Genomic DNA, 26,978 nt, shown 5'->3' on the forward strand with positions numbered 1-26,978 from the left:
TATTTATGATCACACTGCAAACACTACAGCACCCAGAGACTGTGCAACTAAATATATACACTAGAGCAAACAGACAAGGAGACTGCAATTAAAGGAGGTTAATATTATATCGGCTTTTGCTAATTTGTTGCTCACTACAACAACAAATACAAGGCTCGTGCCTATGCTCCCCACTGTTGAAACAGAGAAATCTCAATACATACAAGAAGAGCTTGTGACTCACTAAGAAAAGTGCATGTGAATTAATTACTGTAGAGGGTGTTTTGCTCCTATGCAACTGAAGTACCATATTCTTCCCTTGGATGTTTCAATCTGATCCCTGCTTAGATCAATGACACTTTATGTGGCTCATACTTAAATCAATGCCACCACATAAACATAACTGAAGGAATCAATTTCTTGACACATATTTCTTCTACACATATTTCACAGAGTTAATGAAATCTAACATAAAAAAGAAGCTACATTCTGAAACAAAGAGGTAACGTTTTGGAGCACTTGTGCTGAAAAGTATAGATTTATCCTTGACTATAAAACACAGAGCTCAGTCGTTTTCCTGATTTGACTCTTGGTCCTTGGGATCCTTTTTTTGTATGCTTGATTTATTCATTAGTCATTGTTAGTGGATAATTATTGTGCTCATCAGTATTTACAACTGCTCCTTTTTTTCTTTTGCATTTACATTTCTGCAGTTTAACATTATCACACGCAATTTGTCACAGAATTTAGACAGAATTGAGAATTCATTATGCTTGACTTAGTATGAATTTAACCTGAAGAATTTTAAAGGCCTGGTGAAGATTGTGAAGGTGTTAATAAATCCAGTACAGTAAACCTCTGACACAGAAAATTAGCTTTTGTCACAGTCCAAATGTAGCAGCTAAATTGTTGTTCTGGGTAATACTTGTCTGGGCATCAGTAGGGAATAAGGCTGCAATTAAAAGCAGCACATGACCCCTATAAGAAAAAAGAGTGAAAGCAAAAGCAACTGCAGTTTTTCTGTGAATAGCAAAATTCTGGTAAGAACACAAATAAGGGGAAAATGTTTTTAAAAAATCTTTATTTTTTATTTTTATTTTTTTTTTCTACAAAGTAGAAAGGAGAATTTGATCATCTGATTTTATTTTGAAAAGAAACAAGCCAGAATATGTCTTTGGAGGACTGAGAGTTTTAGCCACACAGTTTCTCCTAGGTAGAGATCTAAAAAAAGTTGCAGATGCTTTTGTACATTTTTTTTTTGCAGCCTGTCAGACCATTAGGAATATAAGGACTGGTATTTCATCTGTTAAGTCAGTCTCAAATTGCTACACATCTGTTCATTTTTAGGGAGTACTGTCAGGGATTAGGTTAGGAAAGGTATCACTGAAATGTCTTCTAAGTTCTTACGGAGTGGCATGCACTGTATCTTCATTTTCTGTAGACTTCTCTGGTAAACCTGGCATTCAACACAAACCAGAAAAACTTTGCAATGTCCTACCTCTTACTTGCTACTACCTGGCTTACCACAAGCCATGGCAGCCCATATTGCTGCCTATGACTGCCTAAAATCACAGTCTTTGAGTGTTATTCCTCCTGTGGCTGTTCCAGAGTCAGCAGAGGAACCTTTCTGGAGAAGAGTAAAGCTACAGCCCCACTACACACTTGGCAGAAGCTTGGCTCAAAAAGGTGAGAGCCAAAAGCTAGAGTGAAGGTTCTTCTGTACAGACCTGAACACAGACAGGTAGGTCAGGCAAAGGAGGCAAGAATGATACTTAACGAAAACACTGTAAAAAATGCAGCACGCATTAAGGAAATTATAACAACATTAAATGACAGGAGAGTGAAAACTAACAATCTGATGAAACATAAGCACTGAAGAAAAGGAATTTGAAGTGTTTGTGCTTTGTTCCTTACTCACTGTATCTAAGCTCTTGCCTTGCAAATTTAGCATTATTGCTGATGCCGACTGTAGAAAGTGCTGCATACTGTCAGCTGTTTTGTTCAGCTTCAATAAGAGGTTAATAAATTGGGAAAGATCAGGGAGCAGGGTAAAGAAACTAAATCTTCCCCTTATTTTAAGTACAAGTCTTTTTCCCTTTAGACCAGAAAGTCCTAGCTTTCTGCTGTATTTGAGGACAACAGCCATAACATGAATAACAGGTGAAAAGAGATTTCTGTGGAAAGGTAATTTGATAGAGTATCCTGTAATACCATATGATTCCCGAAATACTGAATCATTTCCATAATTGCCAATGTGTTTCAGGACTCAAACTAGACTTCTAGTGGAAAATTTCAATGTACTTTCAAGACAGATGGATGAGGTCTGTGCTTACTGTTCAGGATACCTGAACACAGAGCAGTCAAAAAGTAAGCCAAACAGTTCAGCTTCTGGAGTCTGTGCTATCAACCAGCAACATGGCATATTTATCCCCAAAGGAACATGAAAAATAAAAATATATTATTCTCCACAGTATAGCAAGATGACCAAGCATAATTAACAATGTTCTATATATGCACTTAGCTCTATTTAATGAGTAATAAATCCTATCTGCAAGTATAGGTGGACTCAAAAGATGCTGCTGGCAAATTAGTGGGCAAAAGTAAAATGAAGACCTTAAAGTTTCCTTGAATGTGTATCAGCCCTACAGTTGTTAAAGTTACAATGTCTGCTTCAACTTTACTGAAAGCTTTTAAATTGTTTAGAACGTTGCTCTCTGTGGACACATATATCTGTGGATATAGTCAGCTGAATTAAAAAATATTTTTGTCTTACCAAAAGCCCAGGCGTTTCTTATACAACATATAGACAAAACTGTGTTATTATAATCAAAGAAATCAGACAATAATGGTAGATAAGACCATACATACACCAATCTATAGGCTTCCAAACATAAGGGGAAAAATGGTGGTAGTAGTAAGGAACACACTTTCCAGATATCTGGAATGCAGATTAATGATATTGATTAACTTGCACATATCAATGGCAAATAGAAAACTGTTTTCCAGCTGCTGCCTAAAGTTGAGAAAATTGATGATAAGGTGGTGGAGGACAAAGTGAACTTGAATCATACTCATCACTAGACACTGACATGTTCCATTGAGAGAACCTGGTCTTTTCTGCCATCTTTCACCTTGAGATATAGCATAATGCTAATTGTAGAATATGCTACCATTTGTCAAGGAACAGCTACCTTTTTAGAGCATAGGAAAATGGTTTTTCTTCCTCTCATCACTTGTTTTCACCTATTGATTTTTTCTTTATTCAAGGAGAATGTATTCACAGGATCAAAGCAAATGATTAGTTTTATAAAATCTCAGATTGCTGAATTAAAATTCAGTTGGGAGGAAGAGTGAGAACAATTGTGTGTCAGCAAGTAATTCAGATTCCAATTCTACAAACATTTTATCTGAAGAATGTTTTACCTGCCTCATTTGTTTTTTCAAAGAAAAATACACCATCAAAATTATGAATTAAGGGAATCCTTTAAGATGGCCAAGGTTAGTCAAAGCATACTTACTTGGAATAGGCTAACAGCTAACATGTCTACTTTTTCAACTTCTACATAACTAAATTCACATACTGTTTGAAGAAAAAAACAAAACTTCATGATATTTCTTATTATTAGTAAGAAACAATAAGGTTATGTCAAGCTTTCCCTGTAGGTTTAACTGTTGCTAGGATTCTGCTACCAGTTTGTACACCTGTCATTTTTAGGTTTTCTCTTCCCAAAGGAGCAAATTACATCAACCTTTTTTTTTTTTTTTTTTTTTTTTTTTTTTTTTTTTTCCAGTTGCATGAGTTTTACAACTACAAAACCAACTGACTTTGCCTGATTCTTTTGCAGTAGAAACAATTCCAGCATGATGGAGAGCTAGTGGCAAAAACAGCCAACCTGTTACTTTTTGATATCTAGTAGAATGAAAACAGCACTTCTGGAACAGAAAAAGATTCTAAAGAGGTATCTCCTAGTCTTAAATTAGATTCAATTACTTCTAATAAAGAAGAGAAAGACACAGGCACAAAACTCTTAATTTTTAGATAAAACAGAACATACCTGACTGGGAATGCAAGAAAAATATTTTTTTTAATTTTTTTTTTTTTACTTTTTTTCTGGTTGATCAGAAAGGAGGAAAGTAATAAAATCATTAGTTTTATTATGGAGCAAGGCTGTTTACTGAAATAACTGGCAGATATTAATTTCAATATTTTGAAGTTATTAAAAATGCCTATAAAACACTACTGGAAATGGTGGCTTAAACAATGGCCATCAAAATGCATGGTAACAGTAGAGGGAGCCATCATTCCAAAGAGATTTCAAAGAAGAGTCCAATTACTGCATCAGGAATATGCTCTTGTACAAACCTTTGACTGTGCACCTGAGGACAAACGTCACTTACATATGGACACATACATATGGAATTACATATGAAAAAGAAATACAAATGCCATTTTGTTGAACTCATCTGAGGATAAACTCTGAAAGACCAAAGATGGAGTGATAGGTTTGCAAGACACCTTTTCCCTCCATACATTTTTGTGAACTATGGGACCTATCCATTGTATAAGTGGAAATTAGATTGTGTTCCTCAGTAATGAGAACTCTGTTCAGTGGAAAAACCAATGAATCTTTTTGTGAGGAAGCCCTGTGTCAGCCTGATCCAACATCTCCCAAGTTCAATAGAAGTGATGAAAATACTCTGCCATGCATCAGCCAGGGACATACAGCAGTAGGAGCATAATACTGTGGCAAGAGGCAAAGGAAAATCTTTTTACTGAATAACAGTTTGGAAGAAAAATCTGCAAGAATCTATAACCTCACTGAGTTCTATTTCCTGACCGTCTTTTCTCTCTTTTCATCATTTATGTGCCTCTTTAAAGCAAGACTTAGAGGTTCTGTGTGAACAATGCTTATCATGGCTTGATGAACTTGCTTTGTAAGGGGAGAAAGAAGGAGAGAATAGCAGAGGTAACTGAAATGGCTAGGTAGGCAATTATTTCTCTTGATATGACTAATCTTGCACCTGAGGTCATCTTCAAAATACCACCATTTACCTAAATTATCTGAACCAATTAGTAACATTAATATCTATTTAAGCTCATAGAGTAGAAAGCTTGCCCCTTCAAAAAGAAAAACATTGTGTATATATTAGCCTAAGGCATACCTAATCTTTACACTTTGTAGCCATTCTCAAAGCAAAGTCAAATCTTTAGTTGCCACCTCTCCAAAAGTAAGTTTTTACTGTTAGCCCTCCCTTGGGTCAGTCTCTGGATAAGCAATGGCTGCTGCTGCTTCAAAGACTGAAGAGCAGACAGAATCATCTTTATTATCCTCTAGGTCTGTGTTCATTAAGAAGTTGTACACCTTGCAAATCTCTCTTGAACCATCTGGGATACTTAAAGGCATAGAAATAATCTGATAAAGTATAATTTCATTTTCTACCAGTACATAAAATTGTATGGGTAGCATATAATAACACGCCTAATAAAATCTACCATAATAAATGGCAAGATCATTCAACATTGTCACTGACCAAAGGCAAGAACCAATAACTTGCCCTTCAGTTAATGGATAAGTCTATTTATCAACATGGTCATGTGGAGTACTTCAACAATGCTTTATTCAGACATGCATGAAGAATATTTTTTCTACATTTTTCATAAAATAGAATTTATGACCTATTAATTCCATATTTATTTCATTGTCTAGAGCAAGGCATAAGAAAAGTATTTTTATCTGATCCCAAAGAAATTTGGCACCCACCTTTTACCTACTGTTCTACACAACTGTATAGAGGAATATAAGGAAAGAAAGAGGTCATCCAACACAAATATATATTTTCATGAATGGACTTAAAAAGGTCTAAGAAAGTTGAAGACAGAGCAGATGACAGTAGCTTCTTGGGTTCTACCACCTTGCTGGGAACGCTGTTGCCTCTCAGGACACTCTGGGACACCATTAATGACACTGTGGGCTGTTTGCAAGATGTACAAGATGAGAATCCCAACCCTGTCACTCTGGATTTTTATTTTTCTGAAAAATTTTGACTGGAAATTTCCCTCCTCAGGCTGATTCTCTGTCACGCAACCTAGATGTGTTTGTTTGTTCGTTTCCCCAGGAATAAAGCTTATTCAACTCAGCACTGTAGATTTTGTCACTGAAATTAGAATATATATATATATATATAATCCTTGAAACACTGAATTCTATATTGAGAGTAAGATAGTAATGTCATTTCCTGTCTTGGAATTAATTTACTTTTTTATTTTCTAGCATTGGCATTTGTATTTATACACATTTTCATTTTGTAGACTCATTTTCATTTTTGTAGAGGAAAAGTACAGAAGTTCATTTTTGAGCCAAGATCTATATTAAGATCTTTTAATACATCTTTCTAGGTCCTTTCCATATCAAAATATTTAAGATGCTTATTTATGGTCTGATTTCCCATCCCCATATTTTACTGGAAGAATTACAATTGCTACATTAACCCAGAATCATGTGAGTAGGCTCATAAAAATGGATAGCGTGATCATATCTGGAATTTACACAGGACCCTATTCAATAAAGCATATTCTGCCCTTACTGTAATATCATCCTCCAGAGCTTTAAAGTCTTTCAAGTGGAATAAAGATGTTGCTATAATGACAGTGAATGTAATGAGATTAAATGTAGTTGGGAGTCAAGGTAAATGGCCTTACATCAGAAAGAATGTAGTAACACAGATTCTTATAATGAAGACAAAGGATATTACCAGCACATTTTTTGCTACATTTCTTTGGCAAAGAAAGGCCACAGCAGGACATGCCATGCAATATGGATTCTGTGTTCCTTTCAGTATTTTACATTTAATAAACCCCGCATGCTTTCAGACATAAAAGAATAAAAAGAAATATCTTCAATAAGCATTGAGATCTGTATTAGCAATATATAACCTCTCTAAAAACTGACAATATGGTGTTTGTTGTTGTTGTTGTTTGTTTTTCAGGATAAAAAAGAACTTAATCTAAGAAATTACATCAGGAGTGGACCATATTTTATGTGGAATCTAAATAATCACAGTGGAGGATTCAAGGCCCAACCTGAGGTCTGCCCAACCAAGGACGTGCATACAGGTTTTCCCTGAGTTTGTACATTATGATTATGCAGCCCTTTATTCCAATGACAAGACCCAAATTATTCTACAATGTATTTTGATTCTTTTACCTCTAAAGTTTCTGAATGAATTTACTAAAAAGTATGTGCTATTTAATTTGAGATTGTCCCTTTAAGCACATGAAATTAAAAGGGATGCTCAGGAGTGTCATTTGTCACAGAGGTCTGCAAGGCCACAGCATGTTATCATACAACCAGGGATCTTTGAAATAATATCACCCCAATGATAATACTAGCTTTAATGTTAGCAATGCCTATCTTAGGATGCTAGTCTACACTGGAAAATTAGCAGAAAAAACATCATGTTTTTGGTACTACACACTTCTGATGGATAAGGTTATTTCTAGGTATAGCATGTCAAATACCAATAACTTATCAAAGAAATACTGTTCTATTTCTACTTTAAAAAGTTAGTAGACATGACTTTTTTGAAAATTATTGAGTAGTTGTTTTCTCTGCTGATTTATTTTGGTTATTAAAATCAATAGTTGCCGAAGATAAGCTTTTTCAAAAGAAGCAAATGTATTTCAATGAGAACTGGACACCAAAATCCCCCAATTAGCTTTTAAAGCATAAAACTTAAAAACTGAAATTCTTAAAGCACCACATTTCTCAGTGCTTCAGATGTAATACATCCCCTAGAAATGCACCAATGCTTGCACATAGAAAATGGCTTATTTAGTAACTGCTGTTTAAATTAGCAATATGCTAATGTTTATGATTTTTGTAGAAGACTTTAATTACTACATAAAATCATTTGATTGTGAAAGGAAAGCAATAAAGCAGAGCTTAGCCTTAACAGATTATAGTCTTATAAAGCTGCTGTAAGTATAGAGGAGCATGAAATTAAAACCTTCCCATTCAGGTAAGGCACAGTGTTATAAAATCAGATCCAAATAAACACACTATTTTAAAACCCTCAGCTTATACTGATGGTTTCTGTTCACTGCTAATCAAAGACAGCAACTCCAAAACCCTTTAAATTTCTTCCTTTTTGATTTCACCTTCTGCTTTTCTTCTCTGGTGACACTATCACAACAATTGCATTGGTCTTCTACAAGACACAGAACCATAGAATGGCTTGGGTTGGAATGGATCTTAAAGATCATCTAGTCCCTGCCCCTTGCCATGGGCAGACACCTCCCACCAGCCCAGGTTGCTCAAAGCTCCATTCAGCCTGGCCTTGAATACCTCCAGGGATGGGGCATCCACAGCTCCTCTGGGCAGCCTGTTCCAGTGCCTCACCGCTCTCTAAGAGTGTTCCTTCCTTCTATCTCTTCCTTCTATCTAATCTAAACCTCTCCTCCTTTAGCAAAAACAAGTAAGTTCCAGTTGTGTGGCAGTATGGAAGTCCTGAAGTCCCTGTGTCCAAAGCATTTTACATAAAATGAGCTAGCAAAGCCCAAGTTCTATATGCTACACGTCTCTTTACTAAAACTTACCTTGCCCCTACAGACACCCTCCTCTAGTGAAATTCTGTTGTGATCAAAGGAAATCTGAAGAAATGCAATTATAAAAGCCTGATCTACTTCCAGTCCATGTTCAAGTGATATGTGAAGTACTAGCATGTCATGGAGCCTGAAGAGGATTTTTGCAGCAATGTTTATATGTAAGCTTATGTGAAGAACAAAGATTTTATCATCTTCTGTAGAGAGCCCTTACTGTTTGCAGTCTTTCATGATAACTCTTATAGTTTGAAGCTATAAATTAGTGTAGGTAAGTGTTAATAAAGAAGTAACAGCACAATTTAGGAATTCAAAGAGCGAGTCATACAGGAAGCTCTGTATTAGATATTCAGGTAACAGCAAAAGAGGAAAATGCTGCATTTCTTTACACACTCCAGGTGAATAAAACAGAGTACGGCTGTAGCAATAAAATACTGCTTCTTAAGAACTGGAGATCTAAGGGATCTCTTGCAAAAATCAAACTTTGTAGGAACTCTTTGCAGGTGAGAACAACACTTAAGATCAGAATAATGTTCAAGATTTCCTCTGCAAGTCGTCTTTTTCTCGGTACGGCTCTTGTCACTCCTCCCAGAAAACTCTTCAGAAATTTAATTAAGCAACAAAACCACGGGGAAGGTCAGAAGAGGGGCAGATGCTGGAGCATTTTTATTTTTGATTTTTGGTTGTTTCTCAGATACCATGGCAATAGTGATCAAATAAATGTGAAGATTAGATTAGACAGAATGAGAGGTTGGAAGTGACTTTATTTGTATCACTAGTGTTTGCCTCTGAAAAAAAATCAGCAAACAGAGCCTGTTATACTCTGTTCCAACTGATTAAACGCTTTAAAACTCCGGCATGTTGTGTGTTTTTATGAGTAGAAAACAGCAGTGGTATTTTATTCCATAAAAATTAATGTTCTGGGAGCTAAATTTGAGTGTTATTGGGAAACCAGAATGTGGAACAAGAATTACCAGTCATCAGTTGTGTTTTACGATGATATTTGAAAAAGAAAAAAAGGTAGAAAAAGGAGGGTATTCAGTACCTCCTGCGTTGCTTGTTGGTGATTCAGAAAGAATCGACTAATATATTTTCTTTTTGTTGAATCTGGTCAGTATTTGTTCCTTTCTCTGTTCTCATCATCACTACTCTGCTTTATTGGAAGCTGTGCTTTTACACAAGGCCATAATTAAACTTTTCTTTTTTATTATTATTTATTATTATTTTTTATGGATTTAATTTTCAGAAGATAAGCAAGAAAAGTGCTAAGAAGTCCCTCTTCTTTCACTTATGAAAGACATTGATTCCTGCAGGAACATTCCCGATCAACTCTGAAAGGAAGTTGAAAGGGCAAGCAAATTTCAGGGAAGAGACAAGCAAATTTGGAAAAGTCACCTGCAGTAGATTGCTATAATTTTTACGAATTTAATCATTTTTAGAGATACATGTTCAAGTTTACAAAAATAATTTCTCCTTACCTTTACAGAAACCCAAATCATGAACAGATGGGAGAGAAACTGGCAGAATAAACACCTTCAGAAAAGGGCAACTAATAGGGTATGGAGTCCCCTCTGTTCAGTAAGATACAGGGAAAAATGCAAAGACTAGGAAGGTGGTTCTATTCAGCATGCTCTGTATGTCAGAGCAGACAAGACCCACGGTTTTCTACAGGATAAAGTACTCTCAGGAAATACTCCAGTAAGGGTCAAACAACTCTTTATAATATTCATGAAAATGAAAAGGGGATTTGTAGATCTCACTCTGAACATTTCAATTCCTTAAGCTCTGTTGGATTCCATCTTGGGAACAATTTACCTTTGACTTTCCTATGGGCAAATCAGTCACTGACGTGCTCTTGCAATCATTTGCGAGAATCATTTTAGACTCGCTTATAACTGTATACCTAATGGGAGCATTTGGCTTTATGACCAGAAGTATTCATTCCAAATAAATGGCAAGAATCATACAAGCAAAAATCTCATGTGCTTTGGAGGGCTTGTACTGTAGCTTAAAGTTTGTTGCAGCAATACTACAAAATGAAATTACAAATCCCAATGAAGCCAAAATGACCTCTGAGTGCAGATACACCTGACTTAGTCCATTAAAGATGCAAAGACTGAAAGGTCCCAGAACTTTCTGGTAAGATCCTGGGATTTTTATAGTTCCTCTATTGTTGGTGGTATTTTATTCTATGCGCAAATGATTAATTTTTTCGATGATTTTAATTTTGTTAGTTATTTGTATTAAAAAAAAAAAAAAAGATAGAAATAAGAAGTTGGTATTTTTAAGAAGTGCTGCAGCATATTCCTTAACAATGGTTTACCTTTCTTTGTTTGTCAAGAGACAAACTTTTATTTTCAAGTTTTTCCTCTAATAGGAAGAGAATGATGATATTAAGCTAACTGTAGCCTTCTAAATAGCATTAGGTACATATTACTGAACTCTTAAAACAGACATTATCACAGACATTCATTTATGGAAAAATAAATGTTAGATGTAATTTATCCAATAGCTACCTGTTCATTGTGTATTCAGTCTCCTACAGTGTGCTAAAGGAATGACTGGTAAAATGACTTGTAGCAATGCCTATTTTAGCTTATTAGTTTGTTGGTACCCTCATCTGATGTCAGAAGATCAGACCTAGTGCTTTTTAAGTAGCAATTTTGCCTCCAATTTCAGGCATTTAGAAATATTTCAAAGTTTTCTTACAAAGTTTTCAGCTTAATTTCCCACAGATTCAGTAATTATTTTTGTTTAGCTATAGAAAGGCATCAACATGTTCTAAGTCTTATTTCAAATAAGATTTTCTGAGTACAAGGGAAACAGTTATGTCCATGTTAAAATTTAGGAAACATCAGGTCAATAAAAGTAAGCTTGGATTAAAATATCTTATATTCATGATTTATGCAGGTTTGTGTATCTGACCTTTTCTCTCATTCTAGAAACTCCTGTTGAATTAAAATCAAATCCTAGCAGCATGGAAATCACGCTGAGGTTTGCTATGCATTTTAGTGATACCATATTTCACTCAGCCTTTTTATAGCTGAGCTCTCATAGCAACCATTTATATGCTGTCTACCAGGAGGTATCCTTGTGTGTTGTGGGCTCTGCATTTGCCCAGCAGTGCTCTTTGGATGTGAGGATACAAGTCTGCTGGTCCCTCAAGCCAACCAGATTCTCAAGCCAACCAGATTCTCAAGCCAACCAGATTCTCTCAAGCCAGCTGAAGTTGACAGAACAATATTCAGTCCCACACTTGCTAATCTGTATGTTACTTTGGAACTGCAGAATGAAACATCAAATATTTTCCAGCCAATCTGAGAAATGTCATATTATTTGACTAAAAAAATGCAAAATCCCCCCACAAAAAACAGAGAGAGGTAAGGTCCACAAACCAATCATCATAACCCATTAATGTAGATCAGTACAACATGGCAAATTATTCCATGCTTGTATAGAAAACACATTATGTTTGAATAATGATTTTTTCCGTAATTGCATTATGTTGAATTTGTTTCCTTAGATACCTCCTTTCCAGTCCTACACTGATTATTCAGGCAGGGTCAAATAAAAAGTGAAAATAGAATACAGGCTGAAGTGCAAGACAGGAATTCTGGTTTTTCATCATCTGTGGTTCTTTAAAGTTCTGCCTCTGCTGTGTGATTTGTAGACACACAGTCATTATTGAACCAGCAGCCATATGATCCAAGGGGAGTGCAGAAAGGAATATTAGATGTATAGATGTGAGATGCTGAGTTACTGTAGTTTGAATTTTGTTTCTTAGAGGATACCCACATACATACATAGAGCGCACAGAAAAATAATATTTTTCTGCAGTGAATAAACATCTGCAAGATTGTATAATTCTGCATGAGTTTTGCTACATGAACAAGGAACTAGTGGAAAAATGCTTTGAAAACTATGAAGCATTTAAAAATAGAACAATTTCTATTTGCATTAAGATTCCTTTCATAAAGCATGACACCGGCAAGTTATTCTACACAACTGACACCTCTGTAGTCTTTCAGAAGCACTATCATTTCTCAAATGATTCTTCCCTACAAACTCCCCACATGAGCTAGGATAAAGGTGGAGCTCCTCAACAACCTGAACAGAGTCTTGCCTTGAGCAATACACAGGCATTCCCAAAGATGATACGGGGCCTGGAGCATCTTCCCCATGAAGACAGGCTGAGAGACCTGGGTCTGTTCAGCCTGGAGAAAAGAAGACTGAGAGGGGATCTAATCAATGTGTATAAATACCTGAGGGGTGGGAGGCAGAGGGGCCAACCTCTTTTCAGTGGTTTGTGGGGACAGGACAAGGGGTAATGGCCACAAGATGGAGCACAGGAAGTTCTGCACCAACATGCGAAAGAACTTCTTCACGGCGAGGGTGACGGAGCACTGGAACAGGCTGCCCAGGGAGGTTGTGGGGTCTCCCTCTCTGGAGATCTTCAAGGCCCATCTGGATGCCTACCTGGGCAGCCTGAACTAAGGAACCTGATTTGGCAGGGGGGTTGGACCTGATGATCTCTTGAGGTCCCTTCCAACCCCCACAATTCTGTGATTCTGTGATCCTTAGCTATGTGGTGAAGTAATTACATAGTATTATTTATTGATTTGAATGAATAGTGGAGCTGAGTCTAATTTTATGTTTGGTGTATATTTAATTCAAACTTATTTAGCACATTATATGATCTTCAAATGGAAGCTGCATAGAGCTTTAAACTATTTTGTATATTTTGGAATGAAAATGTGATTACCATAAACCAATGTTTATTCCTTTAGGTGACACAGGAATACAGAACTACGTAAAATACTCCTTTTTTTTTGCCACATTTTAAAGCTGATTCCTATGCACAGTTCACACTAATACTACAATCTTTTGCTTCAGTAAGTATATTTTCCTTTTCAGGGTTTCAAGGCAGTGCAAGGCTGTGCATTCATAATTGCCATGGTTTCATGTATGTGTTTGTATCTTCATACAGGCACAGCATTTCATACCTCCAGCAGACACTTAGATTAATTTACTTAATTTTTATTATCTGCTCTGGAGTAAAAAGCAAGTAAAACTGCTATTTATTTCCCATTCTTTGTGATAGCAAATAAACCAATTCAAGAGACTTTACTCTAAATCTAAAATTGTATAACATCTGTGGCATACACTAATTACACTCTGCATGTCACTAATTTCTTACATGCGATCAAACAAACAATAGGCTACTAGTAACAATGAGAAGAATTGACACAATTTTCTTTCATATCTTGAGTTGTCGAGTAGTCTTTATTAATGCTTAGTAAAGTACTTCTGATTTCTTGACCACATATAACTGCAGAGTCAAAATACAGGGAACAGAGAATTGCATTCCTTGACAGTAATACCTAGTAAAACTTGTTTTCATATGTTAACACAGGCTAACAGTTATTCTGCCTACTGAATAGTTTTTTTTTTTTACATTGGCTCAATAAACAATACTGCAGTACTGTGTACAGCACAGAAATTTTGTTTAAATACCTCTGCAAGGAAATAGATAGCCCCCATCTTTCCAGTCCTAGACTGTGGTCTGTGGTTTGGGAACACAACTAAACTGCAGGCAAAACAAAAAGGCTTTTTGCTCTAAAAGACTGTTTTCCAACAAGCAGAAATCCTGTGCAATGATCCCCCTTTTCTGTAGATCCCATCCTTTTACAGGATGCATCTGTGAGTCTCGTGCAGCACACACAAGTGATTAGGCAGGGAAGCCTGAGAAGACTCCAACAAAAAAGCAGCAGTGCACTTTTGACAGCACAACCCCTGAAAGGCAGCAGCTGTGCTGCACAGGCTCAGTGCCAGGCTCCCTGGATCCACAGTGAAGTACCGGACTGGTGGGACAACAGCTGCTTGGGTAGAGGGTGAAAGCTGCAAGAGCTGAAGTAATGTAATTAGACAACTCTTTCAAATCTTCACCCAAATCTTCCATGTTGTCGTGGTTTATTCAATTTATTTTATATAAGTAGGAATATCCTTTCCAAATTCCTTTTGATTATTATATTTTTTTTTCCACTCTTCGGCTGAAAGAAAAGGTATCTCCAGTTCATGTTCTCCGGCACTATTGCGACCTTCCAGTGTGGAGAAGAGGGGAAGAAAAGCTAGGAAAGCTACCTGGGAAGATGACCAGGGTAATATGAATGTGGCCATCTGAGAAGGCCATAAACAGGACATGAAATGCTTAATTCTGGTCAAGAAGAGAAATGACAACTATTCTCTGGTATTTCTGATGCTCTTAAACCTCCATTTTCTGCTAGGGCACCCAGAGTTATGGTGACACTGAATTTGCTTTAAATTAAATAAATAAACAAACATGTAAATAAAGAAGAACAAAAGTATGACTCTAATTTCAGCTGGAAAGTGTCAACATTTCCAGTGTGTGAAAGAAGTGCATACTTATTTTAGGATCTGTTTTCCTGAAGTCACTACAAAATACAATAATATTCCTTAACTTCAGTATTTCTTTTTTAAACTAAGCAAAAGAACGGGTCTTCTCCAAGGAATATTTCAATATCCAGTTTCATTACTTTACTATCTTTGCTGCGAATCTTTTTTCTAATTCACCTGAAGTTATAAGAAGAGCTTCACTTTTCTTTTTACTTAATTACAGAAAGTACTGACAGACAGAAAAGAAAATCCAAAATTGTAAACATTTGGACAGCTATAAATATATATGGTCACCTTTGTGTAGGTAGTTTGCAGCAGGCAACCTAGCTATGACTATGGAGTACTACTATAATACGTTATAGTTCTATAAAAAAGTTGTTAATTGCATACTAAAAATAAAGTGAAGAAAGTTTCAAGTTTGATGGAGAGGAGACTATATTAATGTTCTATGCTGGGGTGAGTAAGAAGCTTCACTCATTTTGGTTTGGCACTATTTGCAAAAAGCAGATAAATAGAGAGGTATAGGGCAAAAGTACATAAAATGTCCCTCACTTTGTTCCTCTCGTTTCCCAGAGTTTGCCTAGGAATGATAATCATACAACTCATATCCTCAACGGTTTTTCTGCCAGGAAGCAGAAATATATAGCTTTATATAGACAGATTACAGCATACTTACATGCTAGACAGCTAATCCTCTGTAACACAAAACCCACCATCTATAAAACAATAAAGGCTCAGCTACACTCTGTAACAAAGAGTAACTGCTCCAGATTAACATCTCAGTTGTACACTACCTGAAACTTAAGGTCTAGACAGCTATTTGCTTAGCAAACATTTCAAAATTTATGGTGATTTACCGAAATATTTACCCCAGCTAACATGTATGCTTGTGTTCCCAAATGCAGGTAACACACCCACTCTTCAGCAAGTCTCCTAAGTAAACCAGAAATTCCTAGCCTAGGGATACTACAATCTTTCTCCCCTCTCTTCCCTCTTGTGGCAGGTTTCTGAAAGCTGCAGTCACAGACTTTCAAGAAGTGTAAGAACCGATTACTTCTCATCCACTCTGTACAAAGCTTATGTATAAAATGTCAATTTTATAGAGTTGAAATGTCTTAATTTTCCCACTGTTTTACTGCTCTGCAACCATCACTTGTCTGCTGGCCCACATGTTGAAGTCAGAGAAATCCTTTCCATTATGCATTTTCCACAAAAAAAAAGGATTTTTAAAACGATTTTTGGTTAATCTGTACTTTCAATAGATTTCAACACTTTCCCCACACACTGATTTCTAACCATTCCCTTCATTATCAGCTACTCACATGGACATGATTATCCCCTGCTGTGCATTTTCCATGGTCAGTCCCCAGCCCCACCAAGGGAGAATGCTATGACTTCACTGATGCATTGCCCAACTGATGGAAAAAAAAAAAAAACACAAACTGGTTAAAATGAAAAAAAAAAATGAAATGATATGAAGGAAAGCATTTTTTCCTAGTATATTTTGAGCAAACATTAAAAACAAACAAACAAACAAACAAACTTTTGATATATTTTTTTTTTCCTCAGAATAACGGATCTGTTACAAAAACAAAAGCATATTAGACACTGTGGAGTTCCCACTGCCATAATAGATTTTACCATCAGTAAGTCTGAAGCATCTGATCTTGATTTTTGCTTACAGAAAAAAATCTATTGTTCCACAGCTAGGGAGGTGGAAGACTGGAGTAGCTTGTAGTTACCTGGGTACATACACCTGAAACTGTAATCCTGTAGCTTGTCAAGAAGATCCCTAGTGCTTTAGAAAAAGACTGTTTGCAATGGCAGTCATTACTGAGATATTAGAGAGACAAATGTGAGGTGCTATCAGGAAGTAGACTTTTTGTTCAGCCTGACTCAGTGTTAACATTTCAAGTTGCTGACATTTTAGAAGTTTCTAAATCTCTTTTTCTTGGAGCAACCTAACATCACAAATATTTTTAAATAAGCTAGATGTTTACAAGTATTTTCTCTATTACACTACATTTTCCCCTTAAATATTGCTATCAGAAGGAAAAAAAAGAAACCCATTTTGGCTTTGACAATGAAGTATCTTAATGCTTTTTCTCCTTGTTATTTTATCACTGATCAATAGACCTAAATGCCATGCATCCAACAAATTACAAGATTTGATTACAAAAGCTGTCTTAGTGCATGGAGCTTCTCGCATTTCTTACACTGCTAGGAATGTCACAGTAGAGAAATTCCTAACCCTACATAAGTCAGCCTTTGTCAGATGAGCAGAGATCCTGAATGAGGGTTGCTTTGGCATTCTTTGTCTAGCATGCATGAATGGAGCAGCTGCTCACTTCAAGGCAAAGAGAAGAAATAAAGACTTCTTTTTATGCTAATTATGAAACCAGCTATTGGCTTCACTATCCTGACCAGCAGCCTCATCCAACTGCAGTCTCGTAATAGGATAAACAAGCGTCAAACAGCATCATATTCTACAAAAAGTTTCCCTGGTTCCAGATCTGATTGTCAGAAAATCAAAGTGGAGTATAAAAAATGAGTGGGGTGGGAGTTGTCCTCTTGTCCTTCATATTACTGAGTTATCAGTACAGCCCAACTCAAAAAAAGATTTAAATTTTAAGGGCACTGAACGTACTTATACAAATGCCTCGTTTTATTATGATAAAATTAATCACATACGTAAGTGTACGCAAAACTGCAGTCTAGTTGATAATACATACTATCTATTCTGATAAAGTTCTCCTTATGAAAGACATTTAACTTGTCTCTGTCCTCACTGAATAAATGAGCAAAACAACATGTATTTGTGTAATTCCTGGGAGACAAAAAAAGAGTAATTTTATTTATTAGTCTGCCATTTTGATTCATATTCTTCTCAGTAATATAGCCTATCATAAATAATTTAAAAGTTCATATGTATTCCAGAAAAAGGATATAAGCACTAGTAATAAGGCAGAAAAGGAACACGGTAGGTCATATTCTACGCTATATTTAAGGAGCAAGGTGAGATTGCTATCAAAGGTAGAAAATTTCACATGGTTTAGGCAGAAGAATTAGGGCACAAAAAATTGAGAGCAGCACATCACAGCTTTTCCAGATGGCAAGAAAACATTTTGCTACTTTCAGAAAATGCTGAATGTGATGGGAAGCCCTATCAAGTGTCCCAAGGGGGCTTACAATTTTGCTTCAAACTGTTGCCAATGAACAAATAAGGTCAAATGTCCTTTACCATTTGTGCAGCAATGAGCACACTGCCAGGGCTGAATTGGCAGCAAACAGGACATTTCTCCTACTATTCCTTATAGGAAGACACAAGTTCAGTCAAACAATTTACAAGGATTTAGAAGAATATTTCCAAATCTAAAAATATCTTTTATACAACCTGAACAATTTGGAAAGATCACGCATCAGGCCATTCATGTCTGCAGTTAAAAGCCTTAATCATATTCAGTAAGAGGTTTTGATTCCTAGACAAAATGAATAGCTTCTCCTCAGACCTACCAGGTGAGCTACAATACATAATAGATTCCTTTCATACTGTTTTTCTATCTTGATTCTTAAATCTTCTAAACAGCAAAGCTCCTTTTGATATGAATGGTGGATATGTGGACAAAGCTCAGCAGGTTGGCATCCATTAAATTTTGCATTTTGTGTTTTTCTGTGACACAGTACAGTTATAAGGATAGTATACAAAGCAGACCTGGGGACCAAGTGTCATCTTACACTTGTACTGGGCTAGATATCTACTTTGTACTACACTTCCCTCTCTACACCACTCCATAAACATTTTGCTCTTCTGCGGCACGTGTATGACATGCACGTGTTTATTCATTACATTTTCATTTAAATTCTTGACTGATAAGAACATTGAATCAGAATTTAAGAGAGATTGTCTCATTAATTTGCTTGAAATTAATGTATCATGTGATTCAGAAAAGAGAATATTCTCCAAAATTATATTATACTCTTTGAAAAAGAATTATAATCAATTTTCTTTCAAGAATATTAGTTATTGCAAAGTTGTCTTCTTTGAAGATATAGGAACTATTTATCTCTGTTTTTTCCTTGTAGAGATAAATTAATTCAGTTGTTTAGAAAGAGCTTTTTACATGTGGGGAGGGTACTCAGTTCTTTGTTGTTTTTCTATTTTGATGATATAAGATTTTTTTCTCCTGCATCCTGATACCTAATTTTATTTCCAGAACCAATGTATTTGAAAGCAATGAAATCAATAGCACAATTCTTTTCAGTGGAATCTATAAAGCCTTTTTCAACATAGCAGATGAATCTTTTTGATAGTTTCAATGTTCTTTAATTCAGTAAAAGATAATAGTAGTTGCATTTTCTTCCTAAATTAGTCCTTGAGCTACTACTTTGTCAGTTTTACATGTTAAAAGGGGATAGGATTTTTTTTTTTAATTTATGCAAGAGTAAAATATCCTTATTTGTAGGAGAAAATTCTCAATATAAAATGTAGTTTTCACCAAAGGTTCTCAAATACTCAAAAGCAAGTAAGCATTATCATTTCTTTGTACAGATGACAGCAAGCTAGTTGAAAGACCAAAGTCATAAATATCTGTTAAAAGATTAATGTTTACAAAGTGCACAGGATTAATGTCTCTGTGCACAAAGTGCACTGAGAACTTTGGTTGCTGTTGTTGCATAGACATTGTCATTAGTAATAAAAAATTCTTCATTCAGCCTTCAAAGGGTGAGAGGTGGTAAAGCCAAGAGAGGAGTCAAGCAGTGTAACAGGATATGCAATCTCTGTCTTTGAAGGTTTTGAAGACCCAGGTGGGTAATGCCCACCTGAGAAACTGGGTCTGACTCCATCACAGCCAAGCTGCTAAGTCCAAGCAGCAGGTTGGACTTAGAGCTCACCTGAGGTCTCTTCTGATCTGAAATGTCTTGCAATTCTATGAAAACTCTTCATTTTTATTATTTGATTTTATATTTTAACAGTATGTCTCATAAAAGACTTTTTCATCTGTAAGGTAAATAAAAAAGTATCTTTATATTTGTTTTCAGAAGGCCTTGCTCTTTCCTTTAAACTAGTTATCGTCTACTTCACCTCTGTATACTGCACAGCCCTACAGTAGTTGATTTTGATCTGTGATGCAGACACTTATGAACTCAGACTGCTTTTCTCTGATTACCATTACAGTTCCCATAATACCAAACTCTCAGTTAATAGACTTATGATCACTATTGGAGTCAATATCTTCTGTGGATTTTTTAAAGGGTATTAAAATTGCAAGGGTTGAAAAACACTGCTCAAGAGAACTCTGGAAATAAATGATTCTTTAGCAATCACATCCTTACAGGAAATTCTTTTAAGTCAAATTGCAGATGTCTTTGGATCCATGAAATGTGGACACTGATTTCTCAAAAAGTCCATTGGTGTTCTGCAGATACAACAATATCCAGAGTCAAGTTTATCAGTATACTCTCTCTTGATGGGCCTATCTTGTAGAGAGTAGGAACAATTCTGTGGCAATGTGGTAATGAAAAATGTGTTGTTTTTTTCTTTTCAAACTAATACTCTTCTGCAATCATAGAATCTTAATCTTATGTTCAGCAAGAAGCCTTAACGTAAGTCACAGTGCACAGAGTTAACCTAGAAATGTGTTTATAAGAATTATGATTGAAGAAACTACTGATTAGTATTAGCTTGGAGAATTTTATCTCATCATTACTAGCTGTACTCTGAGACCACTTCCAAATTTTTGTCAATGAAATTATCAAAGGTCATTTGTAGCAGATTCTCTGTGCTTGGATATTTCTTTTCTCCCCTGGGAGCTTAAAGATGATTTTATGGATTCCTAGCAAGGCTGGAAGGGACCTCAAGAGGTCATTTCATCCATCCTCTGTCCCACAGCAAGATCAAACGTATCAGTCTTGACAGATATTTGTCTAGACTGTCTTTTAAAAACTTCCAACTACTGGGATTGTAAAACTTCCTCAGGCTATCTGTTCCAATAACTCATTATTATCTTTAAAAGGTTTTTCTAGTAACTAATCTGAATTTTCTTGCTGCAATATAAATCCAATAGTGCCTGTTCAATTACCATTGATATAGAGAATAGATTATTTCCTTCCTCTTATAGCATATTTAAACATATTTAAAGACTTATTTCAGAGGAGAAAAACATACCAGAGATCCAGAAAATGCAACAAAGAGCATGTGCTGAAAGAACTGACCCATTCAACATCAATGGGAGAACACGAAAGAGGTTTGAGAGAAGTCTTTAAGTATGTAAAAAATCTTCTAGTGACCCCGACTTTTTTACCTAACACTCAGGAACTAAAACTAGTCGTAGTACTGAAGGTAAGCAGCACAATAGAAAAGTTGTTTTCCAAGTCCTGGTTATACATCTATTGATACATTTCATAGGACACCTGCTGTACTCACAGCAATACTTTTGATATCTCACACTAAATTTACAGTCCTTGATACAAACTGCTACCAAGCCATTTGTTCCCATTTTGTAATCTTGCCTAAATATACTACCTTGAATATAAACATGTTGGACCAATATCTATTTTTTTTTCCAGACAGTATTCACCAAGACAGTTTTGAAATCTTTCCTGTGCTTATTGAATATAGACCTTCTGTAGACAGCAGCCATCTACTCACTGGCTTCATCTCTTGCATGTATTCACGGAGGCTGAATAAAGATATTTTGAAATTGCTCAAAGGTTCTCTAAATTTGACCTAGAAGTATCGTTTCTTGGATCCCCCTTTATTTAACAAATTGTTTGATGGCTGTGGTATTACTGTTTTACTTGATAATCTGCCTAGCAGCTACTCAGGCAGTTATTAGCTCCTTGCTGACACATGCTCACTCCTCTCAAAGTAAATGGCAGTGAAATCAGGAACTTGACTCTTGAATGTCCTAAGTTAGATCCTCGAGTAATGATCTCATACAAAACTCTCCCTCCTGTGCCATCCATGAATATGTGTAACCCAGGACAGAAAGATACATACTGTAATTGATCATATTTAAAACCTTCACTCTTATCAAATACAGTGGTCCCAAAAAGGCATGACAAGAGTTAAACAGTGAAAGTAAGCTAGGAAGAATTGGTTTGGTTTTGTTCTTTGTTTTTAGAAAGTTTCATAATTAGTATTGGAGCACACTGGGCACTGAATTCATTTCACAGTATCACACACAAAAGCAAGCTGAATTCCTCTCTGTACAAAACCAACCTCAAGCTACCTTGACAACAAGATACCAATAACCCTGTAATTTCAATTGTTCACTCTTTTTTTTTTTTTTTTCATGTGTTCTGTATCTCAGTGAAGTCTCATCTTCCCAGCCCAGTGCCATAGGCTAATAGACTGTAACAAAACTCACCCTCAAAAAATGTCAGATATAATGAAAAAAAACAACTCCACAGATGAGAAAGCTGGCCTTAGCTAAATCCTAAGGGCCCTAGCTCTCAGGTTCTGTAGGTTCTTCTCTTTCATCCTCTAACCCTGAATTAAAAAGGCTTGTGAAATTGAACTATTCCTGCTTCCTTCTACTGAATCACTCATTACCCATCAAAGAATAACAGATTCCCAAAGAATGAAAATTAGGCTGCTAGTTGAGAAAAAAGTCCCCAAGAACTGAACCCAAAAACTGACCACAAACCTTAATGATCTGTTGAGTAGTGTTATATAGAACTAGTAGCAGTAGATGTAAATGAACACATTCCATCTGCTAGCAGTAGATGCGAATGGACACGTTCCACCCACCAGCCCAAAAGGTTTGCCTTCTTATATGTCACTTATATGTCACTTATATGCCTTCTTATATGACATCTTATATGTCACTTCATCACACTGAAGGAGGTATAAAATCCTATTGATCTGATTTTGTAACACTTTGTGCTGATATAAATTAGTTCCAAGGCACAAGTATTTTAATTCAGCAAAGAAAGATCGGATGAGGGATAGGAACCTCACTGACTGAGAAAAGAGGGAAAGAAAGATGGGACAGCTATCAAAAGAAATTCAGACGACAACAGGTGCTTTCATTCTAAGTGTCTATTGCATAATTTGGTCAGGTTTTGCTTAAATTAAGAATATTTAAGCAAATCTTGGACAAAATATATATTAACTTAGGAAAAATAGGGCTAACATGACAGTCTTACATCCTGTTATCATCATCGGTAACAATGACAGTATTTCTATTCATTTGACCACCAGTTTCTCTCCTAATAGTCAGTGAATAATATCCAGGTCAGAAAAAAATACACTGGTTGTATTTGAGGTCTGATGGTTTGCCCCAGGAAACACAAACTGAAATGAACACACAGCCTCCGACTGATTTATAAATGCTATTGACTACACACAATTAATGTTGGCCAGATTCAAACAAGTGTCCTGGCAACGGAGGTCAAAACGCTAGCTCTTATTTCAGGACTGTGCTGATTTGAGACGGTGCAGCTCCTGAGAACAAGGGGATTACCAACAGATCTATACTCCAGTATCTTTCTTAACATAATGGAGTTGCCAGTTTTCTTTTAACAAACTGGTATAATTCTTTGAAATTTGATCAAACAATGTTACTGCAAAAGCGTATTAGTTTAGAAATAGTTCTATATGAAATGCTAACCAACATCTCACTGGTATATGCCATAGCCTAACACAGTGTACCGTCTTTATTGAATAAGTAATATACCACTGCTATGGATGTGGTGGTTTTCCTCATTACATTTTCTAATTTGGCAGGTTGTTAAATGTTAAATCAATACTTTATGCTGACTTTAGACCTCACCAAAAAAGTCTCCCAAAATATTGCAGAACTAACTCCACTGATGCACACCTGTGGAGCAGTGATTTAATTCTACAAGCCACGCAGCACATAGCTAAGATCAGCTTTTGGTACTCTGATTGAAAAATCCACACGTGTATATTTAGTGCATTTAAGACTTTCTTAGAACCTGAAAAGAAATATTATTTTTTGTTTATACTTGTGCTGTTAACCCAGATTGGGATTTTTTTTTTTTTATTTACTTATTTACTGCTTTCTTATTTTTTTGAAAAAAATCATAACTCTTAGTCCTTCTGTTTACAAGGAAGATGTATGTGATGCTGGGTGTGAAAGATTCAGAGCTAACTAAAGGGTAGTCCGAATTAACTTAAGTAAAAATAATAAAATTAATTGTCTGAAAACTTCCATTCTCCCCCTCTCTCCCTCACAGCATTCTCATCCACAAACACACAATTACACAAGCTTGACAGAATTAAGAAAAATGTGATTTTGTTTTACAAGCGAGAATTTCTGTGGTGGATGATCTCTAATCTGTAGCGTTAAAGTATTTTATGAGTTCCTGGAACAGATTTTCTGGAGGTCTGAGGGGCTGCTGCCTCCTGTCCACAACTAGCACTGCCCAATGCTTTGTGACCTTAGCAGTTAAACAGCATCAGACCCTCTCCCCTTCTGCCATCAGAGTCCACCAGTGAAACCAGGACTGCATTTGTCATTTAGTGCTATATATCCCTTATTTTGTTCTATAAAACAGTAAAGGACATTTGTGACTAGTATTTTTAAGTGGAAAAAGAATCAAGGAGGAACAAAATAATTAATTCTTGGTACATAAAATGTATTAAGGATTCCTCATAATAAAGATGTATGCTTTTAAGTGTTTATAGTATGTGTAAAGGTCTCAGCTTTGACCTGGAATAAAATGGGTGGTTTGAGTCTGCAGAGCTCAACACTTCATATATTTAGTAATTTTGAAATCTGACTGTATATGTTATAAGGCGAGCTGGTCATGTCTGAATATCTCATCCTTACATTGGTACCTATATCGGGGCAGATCAATTCTGAAAATGAGCTGTAACAATTTCTATTTTTAACAACCTTAAAACTGCCTCAAGTGGTATCTCTTTAGGTGTTTATTCGCTATGTAGAACAAAGGAACAGCTTTCCTAAACAACTTGAGTCACCTATACTTAGGTGTCCAACTTACAGAAAGGTAACCATGAAATACAGCATCGTTCCCAAAGGCAGTTCTCCTCAAGACTATACCATACTGCCTCTTTCTCTTGGGAACAACAGGAGAAGAGGTAAAGGAACATGATTTAACTACCATTGTTCTTGATAATGTTATGTATGGAAATCCCTGTAGTGAGACAGTGTAGTTTCATCCATTCTCTCACCCCACCAAGCACCAAATACGAGGCTTTTCTTTGAGCATCAATCTTATTCCTTGATGCCATTGTCTCTGTGTACTGATAGCACCTGCACTGATAGCACCTGTACTGATAACACCTGCACATGTGTATGTGCTGGGAGACACGTGGGAGTTGCTGAACTCGCTGCCCTCACAGGGAGCTAAAGCCTGCCAACAAAAGTTGATCCACTTCAGAAAGAGCATCTCCCTCACCTCCCCAAGGAGCTCAGCTGCTTTGTGAACAAGCTTTGCTCTCAACTTCCTTCCACATCTCCTGTGTTTGTGCAGACTTGCTGGCTTGTTCTTAGCTCTGCACCTTTCTCTGTTCACTTACTGATGGTAGTTTATTGAAGAAGTTCTCATCATTGCCTGATTTAACAATTAAACCAGCTTTTTCTGCACATGAGCCGGAGGAACAGTGTAAAGAGCATAAATAGAAGAATATGAGGAAGCAAAGAAGTGTAATAATAATACCAAAGTGTATGGGAGATGCAAGGTTCTCTGTAGTCCCTTTGTGGCAGCAGGTTTTGAAACAGCCAAATCTGCTTCCTGGTAAACAGCAACTTGGTAGCATCTACTAACTGTGCGATAAAAAGGAAAAGAAAATATGTCTCTGCAGTGAGGAACTGCAATCTGGGACAGAGTCCTCTACAGAAAGTCTTGGGGAATATAGTGTGTTTTTTTCCAATCTTTCAAATCCAGATCAAATCCAGAGGGATCCATTTCAACCGGTCCCTGTTTCAGTGTGATAAGGTTCGCTGAGTGCCGAAGGAGGATGAGATCTCAGAACTGCCTTTTCTGTGAAGTGGGATGCTTTGCTGGATTGATCGGCACGTGAATGAGGAGAAAATGAGAAATACTTCTAAAGTTTTAACAGCTTTACATAATGCTGTAGATTTGTGTCATCAGAGTGCAAATAACAACATTTTCAACAAATTCTAAGAGGAAACAAATAGATTTCAGAAGGTAATTCTGTGTATGTATAGAAGGTGCTACTGAATTAAATATTTTAGTAATGAAGACATGGATCTGCCATTGCTACCTACGGAATGTGAATGGTTATCACTCAAAAATTATGTAATTGCTCCTACTTAGGCATTTGGAATATTTAGACTTGTGATTAAGTACTGAATCCTAACTCTAATGGCCTTTTATCCACTACAAATACAGAGAAGTTTCATTTTCATTTGAGTTCAATAAATTATTTTCTGTCTGCAATCTAAAAAAATTAAAAAACATAAAAATAAGTGCTAGTTTGCTCTTGGCTTTTTCCCTGTCTAGTCTAAACACTGAAAATGTCAAGTTTGCTCACTAATTAAATATGTCTGTCTTAGACTGCACTTGTATCTTTCATCATTATGGTGCGGAGTCCCAGGGAGACATTTTACATTCATGTTTTCAAATATAAGATGTAAAAAATACAAATATAATTTTAATAGAGCAATCTCTTAATGAGATAAGCAATTATGGCATGGGAGAAATGAAGGAATTTGCCTTCTAAAAGGTTCTCAGTATTTATAGGCCTAGGGCTTCAGAGTCCAGTTCAGATGCATATTTTTGTGAAGATTCTCTAAGAAGTTGAATGAAATGTGAGTTATTAGTGGAAGTCAGGGAAAACATGCTTAAAAATAGAGCGTTGAACAGAGGGTTAAAGCATGCATTAAATTTATAACATAAATCAACATAATCATAAATCACATGGCATTTTTAAGAGTGGGATTGCAAATGTGAAGGAGATTTCTTTTGGTACTTTGGTACTTCTGCATCTATGTAGAAACCAAATTAAAATAATAATAATAATAAAACT

General features: G+C 36.1%; 2 long non-coding RNA genes across 2 annotated transcripts in view; both read right to left on the bottom strand.

Moving 5' to 3' along the window:
• Window positions 1-13,224: 13,224 nt before the first annotated feature.
• LOC118172705 overlaps window positions 13,225-26,978 on the bottom strand; it is a 95,553-nt gene continuing 81,799 nt past the window's right edge. The window contains exon 4 of the long non-coding RNA XR_004753828.1: window positions 13,225-13,907. This is a non-coding gene — a long non-coding RNA (uncharacterized LOC118172705). The remainder of the gene's footprint in view (window positions 13,908-26,978) is intronic.
• On the bottom strand, window positions 20,521-24,679 carry LOC118172709. Its single transcript, XR_004753832.1, has 2 exons — window positions 22,824-24,679; window positions 20,521-22,787 (listed from the first exon to the last, which is right to left on the bottom strand). It is a non-coding gene; the product is annotated as an uncharacterized LOC118172709 (long non-coding RNA).

Source organism: Oxyura jamaicensis, chromosome 11 (assembly GCF_011077185.1).
Source record: "Oxyura jamaicensis isolate SHBP4307 breed ruddy duck chromosome 11, BPBGC_Ojam_1.0, whole genome shotgun sequence".
Taxonomy (NCBI): Eukaryota; Metazoa; Chordata; class Aves; order Anseriformes; family Anatidae; genus Oxyura; species Oxyura jamaicensis.